Raw genomic sequence first — 27,569 nt, 5'->3', positions numbered from 1 at the left:
GAGTCAGATGCTTAGCAGACTGAGCCATCCAGGCATCCTTGACTTGTGTTTTAGATCATTTACATTCAATGTGATTATTGTTATTTTAGGACCTAAATGTGCCATTTCATTTTTTGTTTTGTGTTTATTGTCTTTTTGTTTTGCTTCTCTGTGTTCTTTTTTTTCTGCTTTCTAATGGGTTACTTGAACAATTTTTATAATTCCATTTTTATGTATGTGTGGTATTTTTTTTGCATATATCTCTTTGTATAGGCTTTTTTAGTGATTATTCTAGGTATTACATTTTATATGTGTACAACTTTTCACAGTTTACTGGTGTTGACAATTTACCAGTTCAAAAAAAGTACAGAAACCATGCTTATTTTTATATCCTTTTACCCTCCCAGTTTTAATGCAATTGTCTTAAATATTTCCTTTACATACATTAAAAAAATTTTTTTTTAATGTTTACTTATTTTTGAGAGAGGGAGAGAGAGAGAGCACAAGCAGGGAAGGGCAGAGAGACAGGAAGACAGAGTCCGAAGCAGGATCCAGGCTATGACCTGTTAGCACAGAGCTCGACGTGGGGCTCAAACCCATGAACCATGAGATCATGACCCAAGCTGAAGTCGGACACAACCAGCTGACCTACCCAGGCGCCCCTCCTCTACATACATTTAGAACTACACCAGGCATTGAGATATCATCCAGGGTAGGCCTGACCAAATCAGAAGAGACTTTGAAAGAAGATACAGATGATAAACATTAGAGACAACATTCCCACTGGTCTGTTACCTATGAGGGCCCTTGGGGAGCTTAAAGTGGTCCCACACCAACACCTAGCAAGAAAACAGTGATCTCTGTCTTACAACTACAAGAAAGTGAATTCTGCCAACAGCTTGAATGATCTCGGAAGAGGACTCCAAGCCTCAAGTGAGAACCATAGCCACAGCCAACACCCTCACCTCATTTCTGCCCAGTGAGGTCCTGAGCAGAAGAACCAGCTAACCTATACCAGGACTCCTAATCCATCGGAACTGTGAGATAAATTTGGTTTTGCTTTAAACTGCTAAATGTGTGGCAGTTTATTACACAGCAATAGAAAACTGGTACACAGATCTTGCTTTTGAGCTTTGGTAGGTCCAACTAGAGCGGCTTTGAATCCATGGCTAATTTTGTCCCACTACTGAGGCAAAACCTTTCTGGCCAATATTCTGTTAGTTATGACGATTTCTACTCTGGAATCAGGACAAGGAAGTATTTCCATCAATGGATTAACTCCAGGGATTATTCCCTTTAAACCTTTTGGTTGTTCTTTCCCCAGCCTCAGATAGTGTCTTCACATGTAAATGTTAATCAGTACTCAGCTGAAGACTCCAGGGGAAAATCTTTTCAGTCTCCGGAGTTCTTTCTCTTTGTAGCTCCAGTATATTTTGTTGTAAACAATAGGCACCTGGTCTCCTGAGACTCCTGGCTCCCCTCAACCCAGGGAAACAAGCAGGCCCTGCCCAAGTTTCCTTCTCCTTGAATCATGGCCTGGAAATTCTCTCTAGGTAAGTTGAGCCAATCATGAGGCTCATGTTACTTGTTTTCCACTTTGCATCTGTCATTATCCTTTGTTACCTGTGTATAATATCTTGAAACCATCATTTCATATATTTTATGAAATATGAAATTTCCAGTTGCTTCAGGTGAGAGGATAAATCTGGTTCCTGTTATTCCATCTTAGCTGGAAGCAGAATTACAGTGCTGCACTGTGTACTTTTAAATTTTGATGTCTTTGCTCACAGTGTTCTGTCTTCTACCTTATCCACTTGGTGAGCTCCTCATTATCCCAAGGACAGGTCCAATGTCACCTTCTCTATAGGATCTAATCCTGATATTTAGGAATAAATAACCATGCTCTCCTTTGTGCTCCCATGGGCCTTACTGTATCATGTTTCTACTCTGAGCTGCATCAGATTATATCCCAACTGCTTGAGTAGATATCTCACTTTTCCTTTTGGGATATGAAAGGAAATGGCTTCCATTGAATTGACATTGCCTGAATCCCAACAAATCAGACCCATGCTAGGGTTGAGGCTACAATGATGAAAAGATATGTTCCATTAAAGAATTCGTAGCCTAAAGAAAGGGTATTCTCTTAAGCCAATAAGCAATCCCAGTGCCAGAAGAGAACAGTATATACAAGATGCTGTGTGCTATGTGTAGGAAGAAACATCACGAAACAGAGGAGTCCACCTAAGCATCACAGGAGCATTATTCCTCCATCTGAAACTTGAGGGCTAAGTAGGAATCTATAGGTAAAAGGCTAATTAAAAGAAATTCTACACTGGGTTATCAATGGGTCAAAATCCAGAGAGATGTGGAGAACCTGGTATGCTTGGATAAGTGCAAATAGTTTTAGCATTTGTAAATGTTTAGAAAAAGTAAACTAAAACCACTTTATCCCTCAATATTTATTGAGTGCCTATTCTGTGCCATGCTCTGCTAGATTCTTGGGCTGTACTGATGAGCAAAAAGAGGTACAATCCCTTGGTAGCTAATGGCCAACATCAATTGCTGTATTATCTAATATGGAATGTATATGTAGAAAAAAATAGCATCTAATTATCTTATCAAGGCAAACCAAGTAGTTCCTGTGATGCAAACACATGAAGTAGAAATTGCAGGTTGAGTTTTTCTTCAGCACACTATTAGCCTACTTCTCATCACCAGTGGCCTAGGCATCTGCCCTGTGCTTAAGGAATACAAACTAATGCTAATATAAGTTTCATCAGCACATAGAAATGAAGGGCAGAAGGAAGGAAGTAAAGAGGAAGGAAAGCAAGTCTGTTGCCCCCAGAGACAATTAAAAACATTTTTTTTCTATCTCCTGTTTTCTTATGTATTATCCATGCTACTCTTTTTATTAGTCCATTATATTTAGCTCAGTTAAGTACTGGCCTAGGATGATATTAAACAGACTATGTTTCACATTGCTGACATTCTCTTCTACCTACAGAGACCCGAATTCATAGACGGTGGGTTTCTCATGGGAAGTTAATTGCAATTTTGAGAAGCAATATGGCTTAGTGAATTTAGAACAAACAAATCTAGAAGAATAAGGGGTTGGGGTGGGGGTATCTAGGGATAGGGGAATCTGTTAGACCCCGTTACTGATGGATTACTATTTTCTGAGCATCGCACATGTGTTTCAAATAGATCTCAAGAGGCATTTGTATATCATTTTTAAAAGGGGGAGAGGGAGAAGAGTTTGATACTTTCTGCTCTGATCTCGTTGAGATGCTCTTTTTTTTTTTTTTGTCTAATGTATTCTTCCTCAAAAGGGCAGAATCCAGGCCTGATGCAGTGTGAGAGAAGGGGTTAGTGTGTTCTATAAACTGTTAGAGAGATTTAAAAAATAGGCAATCTAATTGACTCATACATGGCTCACAGCCATATAAATGCTTGCAAAATTGCTTCTTGCGCAGCAGTAGTGACCACAGAGAAGCAGAAGTAAAATGGAAGTGAGATGAGAACTCTTAGGAAATCCTTAACAGGACTTTAAAACTTTTGTTAAACCTGTGTTTAACTCTGTGAGGAACTATCCTTCAGAAAACCAAATACATTTCAATGAGCATACTGCAAGTCAAAATTCACATACTTGCCTACAAAATAATATATCTCGGTGTAAAAGTTTGTTTCTACCAAATACATTGCCTTTCAGAACCAACTGCTGCCGAGAAACAATTTTTTTTCAAGAAGAACTGTGACTACATGGTTACTAGGAGATTTGTAATCTGCTTTAAACATGTTACTAAAATAGAAGTTGACATAATGACTGAATTTGCTGTTTACATTTAATTAAAGGCATTGCTTAAAATAAAATATATTTGGGCACTTATCTAAGCTGTCAGCAATGTACATATATATAACTTTCTCTATTTTCACTTTTTTAAAATTGAAGCATAGTTTACATACAATATATGTTAGTTTCAGGTGTACAACATACCTGTATTCACTTTTAACAACAACGTTCTTGTCTTCTTCAAGACTCTACCTTTATATTGGTTGGCTTTATCTGTGATTACTTCCTCCTTTCTCTCTGTATGCTTTGCTGAAAGTTCCTTCATACCATCACTCAGTATCATTTGTTTTTTCCTTGTCAATCATACTCCAGAAAAAGTCTTTCATCTGTTTGTGTTTTCCTTTTACTAATTAATTAAGTGTAATCTGCTGAAATACAATATAAGTCATTTGTAGCTTTAATATCTAGATTGGTCACCAACTTGGAAGCAGGAAATCATTTCCTTCTGTCTAAGACTTCATTCTAAAAGCCTGTTGTCATAATGATAACAATATAGTTACTCAACATGTTCTTTGTTATGAACAATTATCTCCACAGTTACCAAAGACATTTTTCAGGCATCCACTTGAATTTTTAAACTAATTTTATGATTTGTTTCATTACTCTCCTATGTTAGTTTTTACCGATTCCTGGAACCTAATATCATCATATTAAGTCTAAATGAAAACTGAATTTTTTTAGAAACTAAACTAAGAGCTGAGATTCATTATTAAAGTGGGATTTCTTTCTTTCTTTCTTTCTTTCTTTCTTTCTTTCTTTCTTTCTTTCACTTCTGGTGATTTAGTTATGCAAAACTGAAAAACACTTTGTGTGTGTGTGTGTGTGTGTGTGTGTGTGTGTGTGTGTGTGTGTTTGTGTGTGTGACTTACCAGGCTATACCAACCAATAAAAGGGTCAAGGTCAAGGCATTCAAAAGGGATAGGTGTTTTATTTAAGTATTTTATTTCTTGCTACGCAATAATAAAATTATATGCATACACACACACACACACACACACACACACAAACAAATGAGGAGAAAAAAATACTGTTTCTCAATATACTTTATTCCAAATTTTGAAGGTAGATGTTCTTTTAGGAGAGATCTCTTTGAGGTTCAATTTTACTGAGAATGTATTGAAAAGTAATAGGTTCTCAACTGGCAACACCGAAATTTCCAATTCATCTAGCTCTCTAAAAACATGTTTGATCTAATATTGAACATACCATTCCTGAATTGAAATTCATCCCTTGCTTGTATGGTACCTACTTGGTTTTTTTTTTGTTTGTTTGTTTTGTTTTTTTGGGACAGAGAGAGACAGAGCATGAACGGGGGAGGGGCAGAGAGAGAGGGAGACACAGAATCAGAAACAGGCTCCAGGCTCTGAGCCGTCAGCCCAGAGCCTGACGCGGGGCTCGAACTCACGGACCGCGAGATCGTGACCTGGCTGAAGTCGGACGCTTAACCGACTGCGCCACCCAGGTGCCCCGGTACCTACTATTTTTGTACATCTCTAGAGTTGTAGAGAAGGCAATGATGATTCACCATGATTAGAATAATTTCTGGCTCAATTAAATAAATGTGGAAAGGTGAAAAAATGGAAAAAGACAAAGTGGAAGGGATCTTTTAAAAGAGGGTAAGGGATGGGATGCCTGGGTGGCTCAGACAGTTGGTCATCAGACTCTTGATTTGGGCTCAGGTCATGATCTCGTGGTGGTGGGATCAAGCCCCGCATTGGGCTCCATGCTGAGTGTGGAGCTTGCTTGGGATTCTTCCTGCCCCTCTCCTCCTTGTGCTTGCTCTCTCTCACTCAAGAAGAAAGAAAGAATAAAAGAGTGTAAGGGGCCAAATACAAATCCTATCAAGTTTTTGCCCTGGCCTCAGAAAATTTGCCCTATATGCTATACTATAGCTAGTTCCAATCATTGAGATTTCCTATGGGTCTCATGAGATATTTTGAATATTTTCCAAATCAAAACCTCAAGTATTCTCACAGAATTTAAGGATTATAATTAAAATATGTGGAAAAATGGGAGCTTCAACTTAATCACCACCAGGATAGGTCCTGTCCTTTTTTGCCTACTCTTTGTGGCTACTCATGGAGGCAGAGGTCAAATGAAGTTTTGGGAAAATACTGCACTTTTTAACCCAAAGAAGGCAGGGAGAACAGAGTCATAGGTCATAGTCTTAGCCACTGCCACCAAAGTTTTGATTCTTCCTTTAGGAGAGCCAACAATTAAAGAAACTTACTTCCAGCCCCCTCTAGATGAAAAGTAAATCTGAATAAATTTAACCCCTACATTGCTATCCTTTTACCTTCCAAGCCACTGGTTGCTTAGCAGAATAATCTGGTTTCTCCTTCATTTCCAGGTTTACATATATGGGCCTCACTTTACTCTGAAACAGAAAGGCTGTCGCTTAAGTGCTGTAGGTAAGCCCTTTACCTATGTTGACAGAACTCTACAGGGCAGTCCAAGCAAACGAACGTGCTTGTTGCTAGGACACCAGGCTGTTTCCAGGGCAGCAACCCACTGCTGTTTGCTATTCTCTTGACTAACTAGCACTACACCTGTTCCTTAAGAAATAGCTTATTTTTCCTTCATTATAAAGCAAACACTGAGTGGGAAATAACGTAACTGTGTGGCTGCAACTTCTCTGTAGCTTTCCAGGAGGAATGTAATATACCAAATTCAATTTGATTTGTGGAAGGGGGATTCACATACCCATACAATATCTAAGTCTTCATATGTGATAAAATGTTTATGTGATTGTTTGAATCATTTAAAAAAAATTTTAATGTTTATTTTCCAGAAAGAGATAGACAGACAGACAGAGCACAAGCAAGGGAGGGGCAGAGAGAGAGGGAGACACAGAATCTGAAGCAGCTCCAGGCTCTGAGCAGTCAGTGCAGAGCTTGACATGGGGCTAGATTTTATGGACTGTGAGATCATGACCTGAGCCGAAGTTGGACGCTTAACTAACTGAGACACCCAGGTGCCCCTGAATCATTTTTATATTTATAGCTCATCATGTGCCACAGAGGATGTGAGGCAATAATACACATTCTTTCAAAGTCACCCCAAGATTCATTCTACAAGTGCTTATTGGGTGACTGTCTTTCTATGAGTTTTTCAAAGACTACATGTGATGGCTTCCAATGGAACTCCCCATTTTCCCCCTGCTATTTGCATCTAGTTGTCACCAAAATTGCTGTCTATGCTTGCTAACCAGGGCTGGAACTAAGGCACCTATGCACAAAAATTAAGGAAGCCCCTGTTTTCAGGGGCATGCAAATGCTATGCTGCCAACATCTACCCGAAGGTAGTAAATACCTGATTCAAGTGTGCTAAGATCTTTGTCAAGAGCAATTATCCTTCTAATGATGAAATCACTAATTCCAAGGGTTCTTAATCTCTCAGTTCAGTTTTGATGCCATCCTTTATTGTGTCCCACTACCTTAAGACTGAAGTAGAAGTCTGTGGGAACTGGGCTAGAGAAGAATTTAATTAATAGACAGTGCTTTATTCAGAACTGTCCCTCTCTTCTAACACTGACTATCCAAGCAGGATCCTTGGTCATTCTATGTAAATAGACTTCCACAGCCCTAACACTGTTCCTTAAAGCATGTGCACATATTCGCTTGGATGCTAGGTGAATAAGGTTCGGGTTCAAGATAAATCTTCAACAGCACATAATTTCTACTCTTTAGAATGCATCTTCACTTGATACAGTATCTCTGTAACATGGCATTAAAACTTATTATTAGTATATCTACTGGATAACTGAGAGTTTGACCCAGTTGACAAGATTATATAACTGACACCATGGATTGCAAAGATATGATGTCTCACGGTAGCTACAAAACCACTTCATAGAGAAATGATTATTCTCCTGATTTCAAAGGGTCTCTGCAGTGCCTGAAAATAGAGTTCAAAGTGCTTCCCTTCTTCTTGCCCAGTAAGTTCGTCTTTCAAATGTTTTATTCTGGAGGTTCTCTTAGCTTTTTTTTTTACTCTGCTTCAATCAGGGGCAAGACTTGCCTAAAGAGATCTGGACTCTTTTCCCAGTACAAGTAAGAGGTCCCACACATGTCAAGGTATAGAAAAGGAAGTGAACCTCTCCTTAGGATAAAGGTTTATCCATCTAAGTTGTTAATGCTGCTTATCTGACTTTGACTTGACCCAAGATTCTTTCTTGCTCTACTTTAGTTGCTTTCCTGAGCATGACCACTCAAAACCATGGCATTATATATAAGTTATATTCTCATTATCTCTTGCCTATACTACACTGCCTTTAGTTTGTCTCATCTAATGCAACCAACATTATGATCAGATTGTCTCCCTGTCTCAAAAACATGGAATGATTCCCTAATGCTGAGGTCAACAAACTACATCCTGTGAATCCAATACAGCTGCCTGTTTTTGTACAGCTTGTGAACTAAGAATAGTTTTTACATGTGAACATTTGTAATGCATTTGTTGTAGGGTACACTAACTTTGAACCCTAAGTAAGCAAAATGTGATCCCCAAAAGAATTTCATACTGTAGGCCTGTATTCAAAAAAGTGCTCTATTATTATTATTATTATATTTGAATTTCATCGTGAAAATTTGTTTTCTCTCTTGTCATGTAAGTACTTACATAATACCCTTGATTTTGCCTCTTACTCTGCAAAGCCCAAAGTATTTGCTATCTGGATCTTAATAGAAAAAGTTTGTTGACTTACGCCTTAGCACATTTAGAATAAATCTGAATCCTATAGCCTGAGGCTCAAAAACCTTTTTACAATCTCATCCCCGACCCTAACCTGTACTTTCACTGACCTATTCATTGTTCTACATTTTCCTGCCTGTTTTCTTTATTCTATTCTTTCCCTGGAATGTCCTTTCCATCTCTTGATACTAAAGTCATCCCCTTTCTATGAAGTTTTTTTTTTTTTTTTTAAGATTTCCACTGTCTGATTATATATTCTCCTCATCTCTTCTTGTATTGTGCAATATCCCCCAGGTATAATCAGTCCTCAGTTAATTAGGATAATAAAACCACACATGTATTGGAGGCAAGAGTGGAGGAGATCATATGAGCTGTCACAGTCAGAATATGTTTTGAAGTGGGTTTAAGGTAAACTTATCTGCTTGCGAGTTATACTGGTGTACAGTAAGCACTGTTTCAAAAGTCCTTTGAAACAGATAGAATTAGTTCTGCCACAAAAACAAACAAATCTTGTCCTAAAGTAGTGAACAGATGGTCACATATGCCAGCTAACACTGTCTAAAATTTGTACAGAATACCAGTCACCTATCTTGATATCATGGTCATGATACCTTTGACAGTCGTATTTTTTTTTAACTTAGAATAACTTCTGATATGCCACTGTCTCTCTTCTCCCCTATACCCTTCCTCGCATCTAAGGATAAACAAATTCACCTTATTAAAGGGATTATCAGAACTTTAGAAATGATGTTACCTAATAAAGCTAGAGAGAATTGAAAGGAAGCTTGATGAAAGAAATTTGGAAGATCCATTTCATGGAAACTGACCCCAAAGCATTATGACTTAGCAGTGCTACTTATTGGACCCACATGTGTCAGAAATCGTACTCCCAACACCTCTGTGCTAGTGTCCTCAGTTTTCAGGCTTATCCAGTTCATATTTATTACCATTGTTTACCATCTAACAGGATAAGCATGGCTGGCATCAAACTGCTTTGTCTTATTCTGTCCTAGGCATTTCCAGTCTTAGACTTACACTTTAAAAAAAAATACTTTTTTTACTTTTATTGTTTTTAGAGAGAGAGAGTGCATGAGGGAGGAGAGGGGAAGAGGGAAAGAGAGAGAAAATCTTAAGCAAGCTCCATGCTCAGTGAGGAGTCCGACAAGGGGTTTGATACCACGACTCTGGGATCATGATCTGAACCGAAATCAAGAGTCAAACACTCAACTGACTGAGCCACCCAGGCACCCCTCTCCTTTACATTTTTAAAGGGGGAGATCCGGGGCGCCTGGGTGGCGCTGTCGGTTAAGCGTCCGACTTCAGCCAGGTCACGATCTCGCAGTCCGTGAATTCGAGCCCCGCGTCAGGCTCTGGGCTGATGGCTCAGAGCCTGGAGCCTGTTTCCGATTCTGTGTCTCCCTCTCTCTCTGCCCCTCCCCCGTTCATGCTCTGTCTCTCTCTGTCCCAAAAAATAAATAAACGTTGAAAAAAAAAATTTTTTTAAAAAATAAAGGGGGAGATCCATGGTAAAGTTGCCAAAGTTTTGGCAGGATCCAGACTGAAATTCAGGAAAAAATGGGATAAGGGGCTATTCTAGCCTATTTCAATAAAGTTATTTTGAATTGTATTTTCCTCATTTTACTTATTAGGACTTAATCAATTTTTCCATTTATTTACAAGGGCTTAATTATGCTATGCACTGACTTAAAATAATGAGATATGGAATATGCTATAATTCATTCTTTTTTATGCTATAATTCATTCTTGTATCAGTTCGCCTTTATTCCATCTTTTTATTTCTCTCTTTCCATAAAATTATTAAGCAGATAAAGTTTTACTATAAATTTTGCATAATATACATATCAAAACTGAAAAAAAAGCTAAAGGCTAACAGTTTTTGTTTTTGTTTTTGTTTTTGTTTTTTAAACTAAAACCCAGGGTGCCTGGGTGGCTCACTCAGTCAGGCATCTGACTTTGGCTCAGAGCACGATCTTGCGGTCTGTGAGTTCGAGCCTGCATCAGACTCTGTGCTGACAGCTCAGAACCTGGAGCCTGCTTCGGATTCTGTGTCTCCTTCTCTTTCCGCCCCTTACCACACTCTGCCTCTCTCTCTCTCTCTCTCTCAAAAATAAGTTAAAAACATTTTTAAAAATTTAAAAAACTAGAACCCAGGTAAAATAAAAATGATTTTAATGTTACTTTATTGATTCCAGTGTATGTAGCAACCTTGCCTCTTTGCTGAAATATATATTTTGATGTCTCATGTCACCTGTCCAATAAACTACAATCACAGAATTCTTTAACACATCCATATTCACACTATCCACATCAGACCATACAGGTAGGAATGATCTTATATACAGATGGGTGACTCCCTTCATGAAGTGTTTGAAGGGTTGCATAAGTTATATATGTTATATAACTTAACCTAGAAATTTTGGAAGGCAGAGAGATGATTTATTCCCAATTTACAATTCCTGAAATGCAACATGCTTTGCTCATTGACATCACCTGTCCAGTTCCTGTGATGTGTGATATGATTACCATTAGTTTAGGTTTAGGCTTTGATCCCTGTAGATACCTCTGGGAAGGAACATAGGAAGTCATGTTAGCCATTTGTATTTTGGGGGGAATATATCTGACATATTCCTGAGAACAGAAGGGAAGAGATGGTTGGAATTAACCAAACTAAAAGGGGGTGGGGGATGAAGACTAAGGGAAAGGGGGATTCTTGATGTCAAATATAAATTATCCCCTTCACAAATTTGTCTGGAGCTGTTTGGGGAAGGAACAGTTTTTCTTCTGCTGAGTAGAAGTAAAAACACTTGTTTGTGAATGCCCACGCACGGAGCTCTTGCCTAGACTGCCCCCTCCACATCCTGAATAAGATTTAGCTAGATTATTTTGGTCTTATGAGAATTCTGTGAGTTTTACAGACTGCTTAAAAATTTTTAGGTCTGTTTATATTTTTAAAAGCTTGTTTATCTTTCCCAGTAAGATGTTTAGATGCATTCAAATGGGAAAGAGGAAAATATGTTGGCAAAAAAGTGTATTATGCCACAGTGCATCTGAATGCAAGCCACAAGAAAGCAGTTTAACTTCCCTCTGGGTCTTGTATGGGAGGGCAAGTCAATAAAATTTGCTCTTTGAGGCTTTGATTCCATTCCACGTGACAGCCTCATCCACACACTAGAAAAATGATCTGAGTTATGTTATCACTGAGAAGAGGTGACTCTAGCACTAGTAATGGAAGAATGAAAGCATGTTTTAGAAGGAAAGTAAACACATTTCTCACAGAACATTAGGTGCATAGAGTATGTAGTAAAACCATTAAAATAACGCTGGACTATATTATCAGGAATCCAAATGTAATTTCTTCAGTTTGGGGTTTTACAAGTTAGGAGGAATAGGGAGAAACTTGAAAGTATGGAGAAACAAGTAAAGACTAAACAAATAAAATTTAGAAAGGGGATGAGGCGATGGGAGGTCAGAGAAGATCTAAAGGCAATTGAGGTAAATTCAAAATAAAAAAAGAGCCACTATGATCAAAAGATTCTTTTTTTTTTAATTTTTTTTTCAACGTTTATTTATTTTTGGGACAGAGAGAGACAGAGCATGAACGGGGGAGGGGCAGAGAGAGAGAGGGAGACACAGAATCGGAAACAGGCTCCAGGCTCGGGCCATCAGCCCAGAGCCTGACGCGGGGCTCAAACTCACGGACCGCGACATCGTGACCTGGCTGAAGTCGGACGCTTAACCGACTGCGCCACCCAGGTGCCCCTATGATCAAAAGATTCTTGACTGAGATATTTAGGCTATGAAGTTTGTGACTATAAAAGGGACTGGTTACTTCACATTAAAATAATATTTATATTATTTATTGTTGTTTTAGACATTCTTCTGCTAAGTCATAGTCACTGATCAAACTTAGGATCTATACTTTAGGGCTGCAAGCCACTTCTCAGCTTTTAAAGAAACTATTTCACTTTTTATGCTTGACCTCTGATGAAAAACTGCCACTAATTTAACCAAAAAGGTCTGTCTTTAAAATCTGAAATAAGAAGCATGTGGTACCTTGAAACTTCATTTCATAGAAGATGTAGAGTTCTCCATTTCAGCACACTGGGCTTAAAACAGCTTCTACTTTTGTATTTCATCAAGGGGAGGTGTGCTCCGTATATGGCGTCACAGTCATCACCATCTTATGTTTTCTTTCCATGGTCTTTCTTGACTTAACTGCATCCTCAGGCATATCATCACATTGGTAGTAAAAACAATATCTGAGCGTCTGTTAGGACATTTTGAAATACCTATTGCATTGAGGGCCTATTTCTTTAACAGGTATGCATGTGAAGCTGTGGCTTGTCCCTGACACAGAAGTCACAACCTTATTAGGACAGGCACTGTTTAAAGCCAGGGTAGTTGGTATTGAAGTGCCAGATCTGCTTTTATAACACCAAACTTAAGTATAGAATAGTTTGCTTTTCTCTTTTTTATTATTTTTATTTTCTTTTTTTCAGAGAGGAAGAAAGCATGAGCGCGGAAGAGGGGCAAAAGGAGAGAGAGAGAGAAAGAGAGAGAATCTTAGACTCCACGCTCAGTGCAGAGCCAACATGGGACTCAATCCCACAACCGTGATATCGATCATGACCTGAGCTGAAACCAAGAGTTGGATGCTCAACCAACTGAGCCACCCAGGTACCCCTGGAATAATTTTCTTGAAGAATTAGATCCCATTCTAAATAGGGACTTAAGTCTGTAGTTTGGAAATGTAAAGTAGTATCTATCAATTGACATGACTTTATCAATGATAAAGTTTGTTGTTGTTATTTTAACTTTGCAAAATCTGTTTTAAAAAAAAAAACAAACCAAAAACAACTCATGCGAGAAGAAAAGTAAAGTTTGGTCAGCCCAACATTAGATTAGTAGTATCACATTACCACTAACAATGATGGATTATTATCATGGCTGGAATAAAATTTTGCATCATCAAGAATTTTATTTTACATATAGGAAAGAAAATTCCAATTTTTATTTTGTGAGTCTTGGTTTGAACACTTTAATTCCTATATCCTTCAGAAGTTGTGCACAAAGTCATCTGTTGGTGTGCTCTTGGGGGAACACTATCTTTTTTTATGTTATTTTATTTTTTATTTTTATATGTATTTTTTTTATGGTAAGGTATATTTTATTTATATTTTAATATATAATTTATTGTCAAATTGGTTTCCATACAACACCCAGTGCTCATCCCAACAGGTGCCCTCCTCAATGCCCATCACCCACTTTCCTCTCTCCCCCCCCCATCAACCCTCAGTTTGTTCTCAGTATTCAAGAGTCTCTTATGGTTTGCCTCCTTCCCTCTCTGTAACTTTTTCTACCCTTCCCCTCCCCCCTGGTCTTCTGTTAAGTTTCTCAGGATGCACATATGAGTGAAAACATATGGTATCTGTCTTTCTCTGCCTGACTTATTTCACTTAGCATAATACTCTCCAGTTCCATTCACATTGCTACAAATGGCCAGATCTCATTCTTTCTCATTGCCAAGTAATATTCCTTTGTATATATAAACCACATCTTCTTTATCCATTCATCAGTTGATGAACATTTAGGCTCTTTCCATAATTTGGCTATTGTTGAAAGTGCTGCTATAAACATGGGGGTATAAGTGCCCTTATGCATCAGCATTCCTGTATCCCTTGGGTAAATTCCTAGCAGTGCTATTGCTGGGTCATAGGGTAGGTCTATTTTTAATTTTTTGAGGAACCTCCACACTGTTTTCCAGAGTGGGTGCACTAGTTTGCATTTCCACCAATAGTGCAACAAGGTTCCCGTTTCTCCACATCCTTGCCAGCATCCATAGTCTCCTGATTTGTTCATTTTAGCCACTCTGACCAGTGTGAGGTGGTATCTCAGTGTGGTTTTGATTTGTATTTCCATGATGAGGAGTGACATTGAGCATCTTTTCATGTGCCTGTTGGCCATCTGGATGTCTTCTTTAGAGAAGTGTCTATTCATGTCTTCTGATCCATTTCTTCATGGGATTATTTGTTTCTCGGGTGTGGAGTTTGGTGAGTTCTTTGTAGATTTTGGATACTAGCCCTTTATCCAATATGTCATTTGCAAATATCTTTTCCCATTCCGTCGGTTGCCTTTTAGTTTTGTTGATTGTTTCCTTTGCAGTGCGGAAGCTTTTTATCTGATGAGGTCCCAGTAGTTCATTTTTGCTTTTAATTCCCTTGCCTTTGGAGATGTGTCAAGTAAGAAATTGCTGCTGCTGAGGTCAGAGAGGTCTTTTCCTGCTTTCTCCTCTAGGGTTTTGATGGTTTCTTGTCTTACATTCAGGTCCTTCATCCATTTTGAGTTTATTTTTGTGAATGGTGTAAGAAAGTGGTCTAGTTTCATTCTTCTGCATGTTGCTGTCCAGTTCTCCCAGCACCATTTGTTAAAGAGACTGTCTTTTTTCCATTGGATATTCTTTCCTGCTTTATCAAAGATTAGTTGGCCCTACATTTGTGGGTCTAATTCTGGAGCCTCTATTCTATTCCATTGGTCTATGTGTCTGTTTTGTGCCAATACCATACTGTCTTGATGATTACAGCTTTGTAGTAGAGGCTAAAGTCTGGGATTGTGATGCCTCCCACTTTGGTTTTCTTCTGGAATATTACTTTGGCTATTCGGGGTCTTTTGTGGTTCCATAGAAATTTTAGGAATGCTTATTCTAGCTTCGAGAAGAATGTTGGTGCAATTTTGACTGGGATTGCATTGAATGTGTAGATAGCTTTGGGCAGTATTGACATTTTGACAATATTTATTCTTCCAATCCATGATCATGGAATGTTTTTCCATTTCTTTGTATCTTCTTCAATTTCCTTCATAAGCTTTCTATAGTTTTCAGCATATAGATCTTTTACATCTTTGGTTAGGTTTATTCCTAGGTATTTTATGATTCTTGGTGCAATTGTGAATGGGATCAGTTTCTTTACTTGTCTTTCTGTTGCTTCATTATTGGTGTATAAAAGTGCAACTGATTTCTGTACATTAATTTTGTATCCTGCGACTTTGCTGAATTCATGTATCAGTTCTAGAAGACTTTTGATGGAGTCTATCAGATTTTCAATGTATAGTATCATGTCATCTGCAAAAAGTGACTTCATCTTTGCCAATTTTGATGCCTTTGATTTCATTTTGTTGCCTGATTGCTGATGCTAGAACTTCCAACACTATATTAAACAACAGCGGTGACTGGACATCCTTGTCGTGTTCCTGATCACAGGGGGAAAGCTCTCAGTTTTTCCCCATTGAGGATAATATTAGCTGTGGGCTTTTCATAAATGGCTTTTATGATGTTTAAGTATGTTCCTTCTATCCTGACTTTCTTGAGGGTCTTTATTAAGAAAGGATGCTATATTTTGTCAAATGCTTTTTCTGTGTCGATTAACAGGATCATATGGTTCTTATCTTTTCTTTTATTAATGTGATGTATCACGTTGATTGATTTGCGAATGTTGAACCAGCCCTGCATCCCAGGAATGAATCTCACTTGATCATGGTGAATAATTCTTTTTATATGCTGTTGAATTCGATTTGCTAGTATCTTATTGAGAAATTTTGCATCCATATTCATCAGGTATATTGGTCTGTAGTTCTCTTTTTTTGCTGGGTCTCTGTCTGGTTTGGGAATCAAAGTAATGCTGGCTTCAAAGAATGAGTCTGGAAGTTTTCCTTCCATTTATGTTTTTTGGAACAGCTTGAGAAGGATAGGTATTATCTTTGCTTTAAATGTCTGGTAGAATTTCCCAGGGAGGCCATCTGGTCCTGGACTCTTATTTGTTGTGAGATTTTTGATTACTGATTCAATTTCTTCACTAGTTATGGTCTGTTCAAAATTTCTATTTCTTCTTGTTTGAGTTTTAGAAGAGTGTGGGTGTTTAGGAATTTGTCCATTTCTTTCAGGTTGTCCAGTTTGTTGGCATACAATGTTTCATAGTATTCCCTGAAAATTGCTTGTATTTCTGAGGGATTGGTTGTAATAATTCCATTTTCATTTGTGATTTTATCTCTTTGGGTCATCTCCCTTTTCTTTTGAGAAGGCTGGCTAGAGGTTTATCAATTTTGTTTATTTTTTCAAAAAACCAACTCTTGGTTGCATTGATCTGCTCTACTGTTTTTTTTAGATTCTACATTGTTTATTTCTCTTCTTCTGCTGGACTTGGGGTGTCTTTGCTATTCTGCTTCTAGTTCCTTTAGGTGTGCTGTTAGATTTTGTATTTGGGATTTTTCTTGTTTCTTGAGATAGGCCTGGATTACAATGTATTTTCCTCTCAGGACTGCCTTTGCTGCACCCCAAAGCATTTAGATTGTTGTATGTTCATTTTCATTTGTTTCCATATATTTTTTAATTTCTTCTCTAATTGCCTGGCTGACCCATTCATTCTTTAGTAGGGTGTTCTTTAACCTCCATGCTTTTGGAGGTTTTCCAGACTTTTTCCTGTGGTTGATTTCAAGTTTCATAGCATTGTGACCTGAAAGTGTACATGGTGTGATCTCAATTCTTTTATACTTATGAAGGGCTGTTTTGTGACCCAGTATGTGCTCTATCTTGGAGAATGTTCCATGTGCACTCGAGAAGAAAGTATATTCCATTGCTTTGGGATGCAGAGTTCTAAATATATCTGTCAAGTCCATCTGATCCAATGTATCATTCAGGGCCCTTGTTTCTTTATTGATTCTGTGTCTAGATGATCTACCCATTGTTGTAAGTGGAGTATTAAAGTGCCTGCAATTACCACATTCTCATCAATAAGATTGCTTATGTTTGTGATTAATTGTTTCATATATTTGGGTGTTCCAAATTCGGTGCATAGACATTTATAATTGTTAGCTCTTCCTGATGGATAGATACTGTAATTATTATATAATGCCCTTCTTCATCTCTTGTTACAGCCTTTAATTTAAAGTCTAGTTTGTCTGATATGAGTATGGCTACTCGAGCTTTCTTTTGACTTCCAGTAGCATGATGGACAGTTCTCTATCCCCTCACTTTCAATCTGAAGGTGTCCTCAGGTCTAAAATGAGTCTCTTGTAGAGATGGGTAGAGTCCACTTACATTCAGTGTTATTATTAAAATATATGGGTTTACAGTCATTGTGATATCTGTAGGTTTCATGCTTGTAGTGGTGTCTCTGGTACTTTGTGGTCCTTGCAACATTTCACTCACAGAGTCCCCCTTAGGATCTCTTGTATGGATGGTTTAGTGGTGATGAATTCCTTCAGTTTTTGTTTGTTTGGGAAAATCTTTATCTCTTCTTCTATTCTGAATAACAGATTTGCTGGGTAAAGGATTCTTGGCTGCATATTTTTTTCTGTTCATTACATTGAAGATTTCCTGCCATTCCTTTCTGGCCTGCCAAGTTTCAGTAGATAGGTCTGCTACTACTCTTATGTATCTACTTATGCAAGTTAGGGCCTATTTATCCCTACCTGCTTTCAGAATTCTCTCTTTATCCTTATATTTTGCCAGTTTCACTATGATATGTTGTGCAGAAGATTGATTCAAGTTATGTCTGAAGGGAGTTCTCTGTGCCTCTTTGATTTTAATGCCTGTTTCCTTCCCCAAATTGGGGAAGCTCTCAGCTATAATTTGTTCAAGTACACCTTCAGCCCCTTTCTCTCTTCTTCTTCTTCTTCTTCTTCTTCTTCTTCTTCTTCCGGAATTCCTATGATATGGATATTTTTCCATTGATTGCATCACTTAGTTCTCTAATTCTCCCCTTGTATTCCTGGATTTTTCTATCTCTCTTTTTCTCAGCTTCCTCTTTTTCCATAATTTTATCTTCTAATTCAGCTATTCTCCCTCTGCCTCTTCAATCCATGCTGTGGCTGTCTCCATTTTATTTTGCATTTCATTTATAGCATTTTTTAATTCATCATGACTATTTTTTAGTCCCTTGATCTTTGTAGCAATAGATTCTCTGCTGTCCTCTATGCTTTTTTCAAGCCCAGCAATTAATTTTTATGACTACTATTCTAAATTCTTGTTCAGTTCTATTGCTTAAATAGGTTTTGATCAATTCATTAGCTGTCGCTACTTCCTGGAATTTCTTTTGAGGAGAACCCTTCCATTTTGTCATTTTTGGCTAGTTTTCTGTCCCTTATGCATTTTAAAAGCTTGTTGTGTGCTCTGCACCTGTGAGCACTGCTACATTAAAGGATGGTCATACACTGTCCAGTGCCTGGCCCTTCAGGAGGTGTTTTTTGGAGATTGTTACTTGCTCTCTGTTGTTGTGACTTTGGTTATTTTATTACCCTACTCATAGTGATATTTTTGACCTTCCACCAGGTGTGCTTTGATTTGTTCCTTGGAGTAGCCTTGTAAAGGAAAAGATAGGCAAACAGGAGACAAAAACATGCAAACACACAAATAACACAAACAAACAAATAAACAAAAACAAAGACCTAAAGACTAAAACCAAAAAACCCAAAAACACTGACTACAAGTAAAGAAGAGGGTGGAGGCGGTGCTGATGGAACAGCACATACAAAGAGAGAAATTACAGGAGAGGGAGCGGGGGGGTAGGGGTGGGGTGGGGGGTGGGGGAGAAGAAAAAATAAACATTGACTAGGCAGAGAGACTAAAAGGCTTAATCCAGAGAGAGAGAAAGGAAAATAAAGAAGGAGGCATGGACAATGAAATGAAGATAAAGTTACCCAGACAGAGAAACTACATGACTTGATTATTCCAGAGAGAGAGAAAGGAGTGTAAAGGAGGAAGTGTACAACATGTATCAGGATAATGGATTAAATATGTATGTTTAGATAGACCAATAACCAGAGTAACCAGCCTAGGGTAGGGAAGAGATAAGGAAGAGAAATGACGAGGGGGAGGATAATATATCTATATATCCAGAATTGACCTAGAGTTAATCCAGGCAATGCTGCATCGCTTGTCAGGAAGAGCTTTCCATAGGGTCTGTGCCGCTCAGGTGGATACGAAGTTACCCAGTGTGAAGGGGCATGGTTTGGTGTAGTCTGGACCCACCTCCACTATGGGCCCTGGGAGTGATCCCTGAGGCCCAGCCTTGGTGATGGTGTGGGGAGGGGTCAGGGAATGGTGATCCCCTAGTCTCTTCTCCACGGAGCTGGACCTGGTGGACTCTGTTTGAGTCGTCCTCACGGTGCCGCAGGCCAGACGGGGCTGCTCTTCTCATTCTGCCAATCCCCTGACCCTGTGCTTAGGATTCAAAGTCCCACTCTGTGTGCTCTGGCTCTGGGGAAGTGCCTCTCAGTGTGGCCAATATGTGGTCCTGGCTGGCTTTGTCTGTGCTGCCACACTTCAGGGAGGACCGCCTTCTCCTATGCAGACTGAGGGCCGCTGCCCTCTCTGCGAGCCCCCTGGGGTGGTGGAAGCAGGCAGACTTTGTACTATCAGGTAGCCCTCCAGGGAGGGAACCACTTTCTCCAACTGCGGATTGAGCCCCTGACCTACCACTGCACCCAAGCCCCTGGCTCCCCTCCTCCCCACGTGCACGAACAGGGAGCTGGCTCCAGTCCCAAGAAAGCCCTGCAATTAGAGATTAGATTCCTCTCAGTCTTAGTCCAAGGTCTTTCTCCTGTCCAGATTTGGTCCTACACTCTCCTAGCCGCTCTTTCTCTTCTCTTTGTCTCTCCGCAGAAGGGGTCCCTCCCCTCCATGCCCATGCGGCCTTTTTTTTTTTTTTAATCTCTCCCAGTTCGCAGTTACCCACCTATCTTTTTTCCAGCTTTCCCATTTTATTCCTAGCAGATTCAGTCTCTTTTCCTCCCAGGCTCTAGTGTTCAAAGTCCTTTGGATTCTGCACTTCTTTGTTTGAGAAACACGGGAAGTAAGGACCCCCTACTTATCCACCATGTTGGCCCCTCCCCTCTTTTATATTTATTTTTGAAAGAGAGAGAGAGAGAGGCAGAGAAATAGAGTGTGAGCCGGGGAAAGGCAGAGAGAGGGAGACACAGAATTGGAAGCAGGCTCCAGGCTCTAAGCTGTCAGCACAGAGCCTGACACAGGGCTTGAACCCATGAACTGTGAGATCATGACCTGAACTGAAGTTGGAGGCTTAACCGACTGAGCCACCCAGGCACCCCTTATGTTATTTTAAAGCAGAGGGAACCACTATCTTGCTAGTTATTCCCAGGTAACTCATTCTTCAAAATCCAACTCAAAGAAAAGATGTATGTACTGGAATGTTCCTTATAGTATTATCTACCATAATAGAAAGTTGGAAATCAACCTAAAAATCCTACAGTAAAGGACTAATTAAATAACAGATAGTAATTTCTTATTATAGAATACTATGTAGCCATTTTGTTATTTTTGATGGCTAATGACATGGGGAAATGCTTATGATATAATGTTGATTGAAAAGAACGAACAAGAAAACTATGCATACAATATGAACTCAATTCATACACATACACACAAAGAAAATACTGCAGAATGTTAACAGTAGTTTTCATTGGTGGTGGGATATTAAGGGATTTAAATTTTTAAAAAATTTTTTAAATGTTTATTTTTGAGGGAGAGAGACAGTGTGAGTGGGGGAGGAGCAGAGAGAGAGGAGACACAGAATTCAAAGCAGGCTCCAGGCTCAGAGCTGTCAGCTCAGAGCCCATTGTGAGGCTTGAACTCACAAACTGTGAGATCATGACCTTAGCCAAAGTTGGCCGCTCAACTGACTGAGCCACCCACATACCCCCACCTATTTTAAACTTTTTTAGAGACTTTTCTACACTGAAAAAAATCTCTACAATGAATTTGTTTCCTTCATAATTAAAAGAAAGCCAATAAATGATAATATAACTTTACAAGATCCGCCTCAAATGTTTCCTCTCTGAGGCCTTCACCAACAAGTGTTCCTTGTTCCTCCTTCATATTCACATAACACTCAGTATATATCACCCCTAACCATTCTCTACTCTGAACTAGAATGATCTTCCTAAAGGGGCGCCTGGGTGGCGCAGTCAGTTAAGCGTCCGACTTCAGCCAGGTCATGATCTCGTGGTCCGTGAGTTCGAGCCCCGCGTCAGGCTCTGGGCTGATGGCTCGGAGCCTGGAGCCTGTTTCCGATTCTGTGTCTCCCTCTCTCTCTGCCCCTCCCCCGTTCATGCTCTGTCTCTCTCTGTCCCAAAAAAAATAAATAAACGTTGGAAAAAAAAAATTAGAATGATCTTCCTAAAAAGTAAATATTGCAACCCTGCCGTTCTACTTTTAGGTATTTACCTAAGAGAAATGAAAACATATATCCACTCAAAACCTTATACAGAAGTGTTCATAGCAGCATTATTCATAATAGCCCCAAAGTGGACACAACCCAAATATCCATCAAATGATGAACAGATAAATAAACTATGTACTTGTTATAGGTGGTAGGCAAACCACTGTATATATACATCTAAAACCCCAGAATCTGTGAATATGTTAAATTACAAGGCAAAGGAGAATTAAAGTAGCAGGTAAAGTTCGCTAATCAGCTGACCTTAGAATAGGGAGGTTGTTCTGGATTATTCATGGGGCCCCAATGTAATCACAAGGGTTCCTAATGGTGGAAGAGGAAGGCAGAACATTGGAGTTATGTAACGTGAGAGGACTTAGCCTGTTGTTGTTGGTTTTGAAGATGGAGGAAGGGACCATCAGGCAAGAAATGTGGGCAACCACTAGAGGTTGAAAAAGGTACAGAAATAGATTCTCCACTAGAGCTTCCAGAAAGGAGTGCTTCCCTGACAACACCTAGATTTTAGCCCAGCAACACTAATACTAGACTTCTGACCTATAGAACTGTAAGATAATAAATTTGCATTATTTTAAGTCACTAAGTTTGCATTAAATTGTTATAGTGATAGAAAACTAAAACAAATGGAATGTTACAATAAAAAGGAACGAATACTCATACATGCTATATAATATGGATAAACTTTGACAACATTAAACTAAATGAATGAATACAGTCACAGATGCCTACATCTCGCGTGATTCCATTTATATAAAACGTCCAGAATAGGCAAATCTATAGGCACGGAATGACTGGTGGTTGCCTACAACTGAGTACAGTTTCTTTTTGAAGTGGTGAAATCTCCTAAAACTGATTATTATGGTAGGAGCACAACTCAGTGAATATACTAAAAATCATATGATATGTGAATTATATCTCAATAAAACATATATACACATATATGTGTATGAATACGTGTGTGTGTGTGTGTGTAGGCATGTGCGTGTGTGTGTGCACACACACATATTCTCTGCAGGAACACCTTCGATGGTTTTGCTGCCCTAAAAACTAAAATCTATTAAAAACAATTTTTTTTAATTGAAAGCAGCCTCAGGGACCTGTGGGACAACAAAAGATCTAAAGTTCCTGTTAGAGCCTCTGAAGAGGAGGAGAAAGGGTGGAGCTGAAAAAGTACTCAAAGAAGTTATGGCTGAAAACTTCTCAAACTGGGTAAGATATAAACCTACAGATTCAAGAAGCTGAGTAAAACCCATATGAGATAAACCCAAAGAAATCTACACCAAGATATATCATAGTCAAATATCTGAAGACTATAGACAAAGAAAGAAAAAAAAAAACACAAGCAGAAAGAGAAACAACACTTTATCAGTAAAGAAATAACAGTTCAAAAGACAATAAAAATCTCATCAAGATACCCAAGAGGCCAACAAAAAGTGGGACAACAATAGCCACAAAAAATGGTTTGGATAGCACAGCATACACAGTCCCTCGTTACCTGGCCTCTATTCACCCGGCCTGCATCTCTTCCCACTTTCTAATATGTATCCCAGGATCCAGACATACTAAATGATTTGCAGTTTTCCTCATCTTTGTACCTTTGCAAAAGTTGCTTTTCTGACCACAATGTCCTTAGCCCTCTTCTTCCTCTTACCTCCTATTAGTTTTTCTGTACTCTGTTTAAATTTTACCTATGAGAAGATTTTCCTACACTATTCTACAAGGTCAGGTTAGGTACTCTTTCATAATTTCTTCTGTATTTGTGGGTCTCCTCTATCACACTATAAGCTCTCATAGTCTTAACTCTTAATATTTTTAAAAAACGTTTACTTATTTTGAGAAAGAAAGAGAGAGTGTGTGCATGGGTGCACACATGTGCATGTGAGTGGGGGAAGAGGCAGAGATAGAGGGAGAGAGAGAGAATTCCAAGTAGGCTCCATGCTCTCAGCACAGAGCCCAATGCAGGGCTTGATCTCATGACAGTGAGATCCTGAACTGAGCTGAAATCAAGAGTTGGACACTTAACCCACGGAGCCACTCAGGTGACCCTTATCCTTAACAGCTAGGTTAGGGTCTGGCACATGCTGACACTAAATTTATTAAAAAGTGCTTACTGATGAATTAATATCTCAATTACAGTACCCCTTGTATTGTATTATAACTCATTTGTGTCCTTTTTTCAATAGATGAAAAAAGATGAGAAAAGATGACCTTCTCACTCATTCATCTTTGCATTCCTCAGGCAACACGATCCAAGTATATAATAGATAGTCTATAATAGGAAAGATGGATGGATGTTACACATAGTAGATTTATGTCCCTTAACAAATTTAGTGGAAAACCCTTAAGTCTCGGTTGTTGTACTTTTTTTGCTCTTTTAGGATAGTGACATTTTGATGGCTTTCTGAAAGTTCCAAAATGTGTTTTTTAAAAATGACAATATATGCTGCAAGTGTGATTTAAATATATAGAACTATATTAATAGTTTATCTAATTCATAAAGATTTCATTCTACAGAGAAATACAATTTGTAAAGTAGTAATATACTCCAGTTGATTAAAACTCACACATAGCTAAAGTAATTTAACAATTGAACATCTTTTCCCAGCAGACACTAATTCAAAACAATCTATCTTTGTTTGTAGGATATGACTGAATCCTCAGCAGCAAATAGAATTCACTGGTCCATTATATGAACACAAAGGCTGTTAGAATGTGCATGCCTGGTGAGTATTAAGCACTGACATTCAGGAGTCAGGTGGAACAGTGTTTTATAAACTCAATCCGTCTTTATTTCGAAGCAATAACAAATCCTTTCACAGAAATAATCTTCATGCTCATCATATCATGGGGTTCATATAATCCAAATCTGAATGGCCACATTTGAATGATCAAATATATTTTTATATAAGATAATAACAAAATGTTAATTTTGAAATCATTACAAGTGACAGTTGATTTAGGAAGACTTATGGGGCATAATCATATTATATACCCATTTACAGATGAATAAACCAGGATACAGAAATGCTAAGTGACTTGTTCAAGATCACATCAGTCCAAAGTGGTAAATCCAACCTTACCAAAGTATTCTGGCTTTAAATCTAGGATTCTTCCCATTGTACCATGCTGTCTGCATCTTTTTAAGATACGCATTGGAGGTCCAATGTAATATGAATTGAAGAAATTATAGAAGAGATGCAGACTCCCCACTCCCACTTCATGTCTGTTGATTTCAAGTCCAGTGACCAACTAACTTAATGATGTTAGGTGGCAGAGTCAATGGGTAGTCCCTGAATTTGGGCTTCACAGACATTTCCTCCTGACCTCATGGACTCCTTTCCTCATTGGTTGGCAATGACACTACTCCCAGATACTTGGAAGTGAGTGATAAGGTTTTTTTTTTTTTTTAATTTTTTTTTTCAACGTTTATTTATTTTTGGGACAGAGAGAGACAGAGCATGAACGGGGGAGGGGCAGAGAGAGAGGGAGACACAGAATCGGAAACAGGCTCCAGGCTCTGAGCCGTCAGCCCAGAGCCTGACGCGGGGCTCGAACTCACGGACCGCGAGATCGTGACCTGGCTGAAGTCGGACGCTTAACCGACTGCGCCACCCAGGCGCCCCAAGTGATAAGGTTTTAAAGGAAGTGAACTGTTCTTGAAAAAAAAATTGTTCTTCTTGACTTTTTAGACTGGCTAAATTATAGCCATCTTTCCTATGACATACACTAATTTACTTGTACTTACTGTGCCCAATCATTGCACTAAGTGTTTTACACACTTTATCTCATTTTACTTTATCTCCATAAAAATTTGGTGAAACATATACCATTCCTACCATCTTATTTTACAGACAAGGAAACTACAATTTAAGAGAGGTTAAGTAATTTGCTTGAGATTGGGAGGTAGCAAAAGTTAAATGAAGAATTTAACCAACAGACTAAGATTCCAGATCTCAGGCTATTAGTCTCTTGCCTTTGAACACGAAAATTGTTGAGGCTGTTCTGTGATGACCTCCCATCCCCATGCCTCCATCCAGCAGTTAAGATATCCACAAAGGTTTTACATGGGTTCAGACTAATGTTGCAAAACAAATAGCAGAAGTAAAATGTGCATTTTAGGCTAAAAAAAGACGTCTCTAAGATTTAATGTGATAATAGAATATCATTCAGCAATAAAAAGAATCAACTACTTATACATGCAAAAACACACATGAATCTCTTCACTTTCTTTCCAAGTTTTTATTTAAATTCTAGCTAACATACATGGTAAAATTGGTTTCAGGTATAGAATTTAGTGATTCATCACCTACATATAATACCCAGTGCTCATCCCAACAAGTGCCCCCCTTAATACCCATCACCCATTTAGTCCATCCCTCACACACTTCCCTCCACCAACCCTCAGTTTGTTCTCCATAGTTAAGAGTCTCTTTGGTTTGCTTCCCTCTCCCTTTTTCCCTGTTCCATATGTTCATCTGTTTTGTTTTTAAAATTCCACATATGAGTGAAATCATATGGTATTTGTCTTTCTCTGACTGACTTATTTTGCTTAGCATAATACCTTCTAGCTCCATTCATGTCATTGCAAATGGCAAGATTTCATTCTCTTTGATGGCTGAGTAGTATTCCATTGTATATATATACCACATCTTCTTTTTTTTTTATATGAAATTTATTGACAAATTGGTTTCCATACAACACCCAGTGCTCATCCCAAAAGGTTCCCTCCTCAATACCCATCACCCACCCTCCCCTCCCTCCCACCCCCCCATCAACCCTCAGTTTGTTCTCAGTTTTTAACAGTCTCTTATGCTTTGGCTCTCTCCCACTCTAACGTCTTTTTTTTTTTTTCCTTCCCCTCCCCCATGGGTTCCTATTGAGTTTCTCAGGATCCACATAAGAGTGAAACCATATGGTATCTGTCTTTCTCTGTATGGCTTATTTCACTTAGCATTACACTCTCCAGTTCCATCCACGTTGCTACAAAAGGCCATATTTCATTTTTTCTCATTGCCACGTAGTATTCCATTGTGTATATAAACCACAATTTCTTTATCCATTCATCAGTTGATGGACATTTAGGCTCTTTCCATAATTTGGCTATTGTTGAGAGTGCTGCTATGAACATTGGGGTACAAGTGCCCCTATGCATCAGTACTCCTGTATCCCTTGGGTAAATTCCTAGCAGTGCTATTGCTGGGTCATAGGGTAGGTCTATTTTTAATTTTCTGAGGAACCTCCACACTGCTTTCCAGAGCGGCTGCACCAATTTGCATTCCCACCAACAGTGCAAGAGGGTTCCCGTTTCTCCACATCCTCTCCAGCATCTATAGTCTCCTGATTTGTTCATTTTGGCCACTCTGACTGGTGTGAGGTGATACCTGAGTGTGGTTTTGATTTGTATTTCCCTGATAAGGAGCGACGCTGAACATCTTTTCATGTGCCTGTTGGCCATCCGGATGTCTTCTTTAGAGAAGTGTCTATTCATGTTTTCTGCCCATTTCTTCACTGGGTTATTTGTTTTTCGGGTGTGGAGTTTGGTGAGCTCTTTATAGATTTTAGATACTAGCCCTTTGTCCGATATGTCATTTGCAAATATCTTTTCCCATTCCGTTGGTTGTCTTTTAGTTTTGTTGGTTGTTTCCTTTGCTGTGCAGAAGCTTTTTATCTTCATAAGGTCCCAGTAATTCACTTTTGCTTTTAATTCCCTTGCCTTTGGGGATGTGTCGAGTAAGAGATTGCTACGGCTAAGGTCAGAGAGGTCTTTTCCTGCTTTCTCCTCT

General features: G+C 38.8%; 2 long non-coding RNA genes across 3 annotated transcripts; both read left to right on the top strand.

The window, feature by feature from the left end:
• Nucleotides 1–577: 577 nt before the first annotated feature.
• On the top strand, nt 578–13,081 carry LOC124517656 (uncharacterized). Its single transcript, XR_006963522.1, has 3 exons — nt 578–1,532; nt 6,180–6,240; nt 13,042–13,081. It is a non-coding gene; the product is annotated as an uncharacterized LOC124517656 (long non-coding RNA).
• A 98-nt stretch (nt 13,082–13,179) lies between these two features.
• LOC124517515 (uncharacterized) lies at nt 13,180–25,165 on the top strand. 2 transcript variants are annotated; one of them, XR_006963504.1, is made up of 3 exons: nt 13,180–13,219; nt 22,874–22,995; nt 24,429–25,165. It is a non-coding gene; the product is annotated as an uncharacterized LOC124517515 (long non-coding RNA). The 2 variants fall into 2 exon arrangements; XR_006963503.1 differs by having other exon boundaries at nt 13,186–13,219; nt 22,871–22,995.
• Nucleotides 25,166–27,569: the final 2,404 nt, after the last annotated feature.

Source organism: Lynx rufus, unplaced genomic scaffold (genome assembly GCF_022079265.1).
Source record: "Lynx rufus isolate CCGP_SWC_20201006 ecotype Redwood Valley unplaced genomic scaffold, mLynRuf1.p SCAF_22, whole genome shotgun sequence".
Lineage (NCBI taxonomy): Eukaryota > Metazoa > Chordata > Mammalia > Carnivora > Felidae > Lynx > Lynx rufus.
Note: the sequence above shows the minus strand (reverse complement) of the source record. Positions and strands in the feature narration are given on the sequence as shown.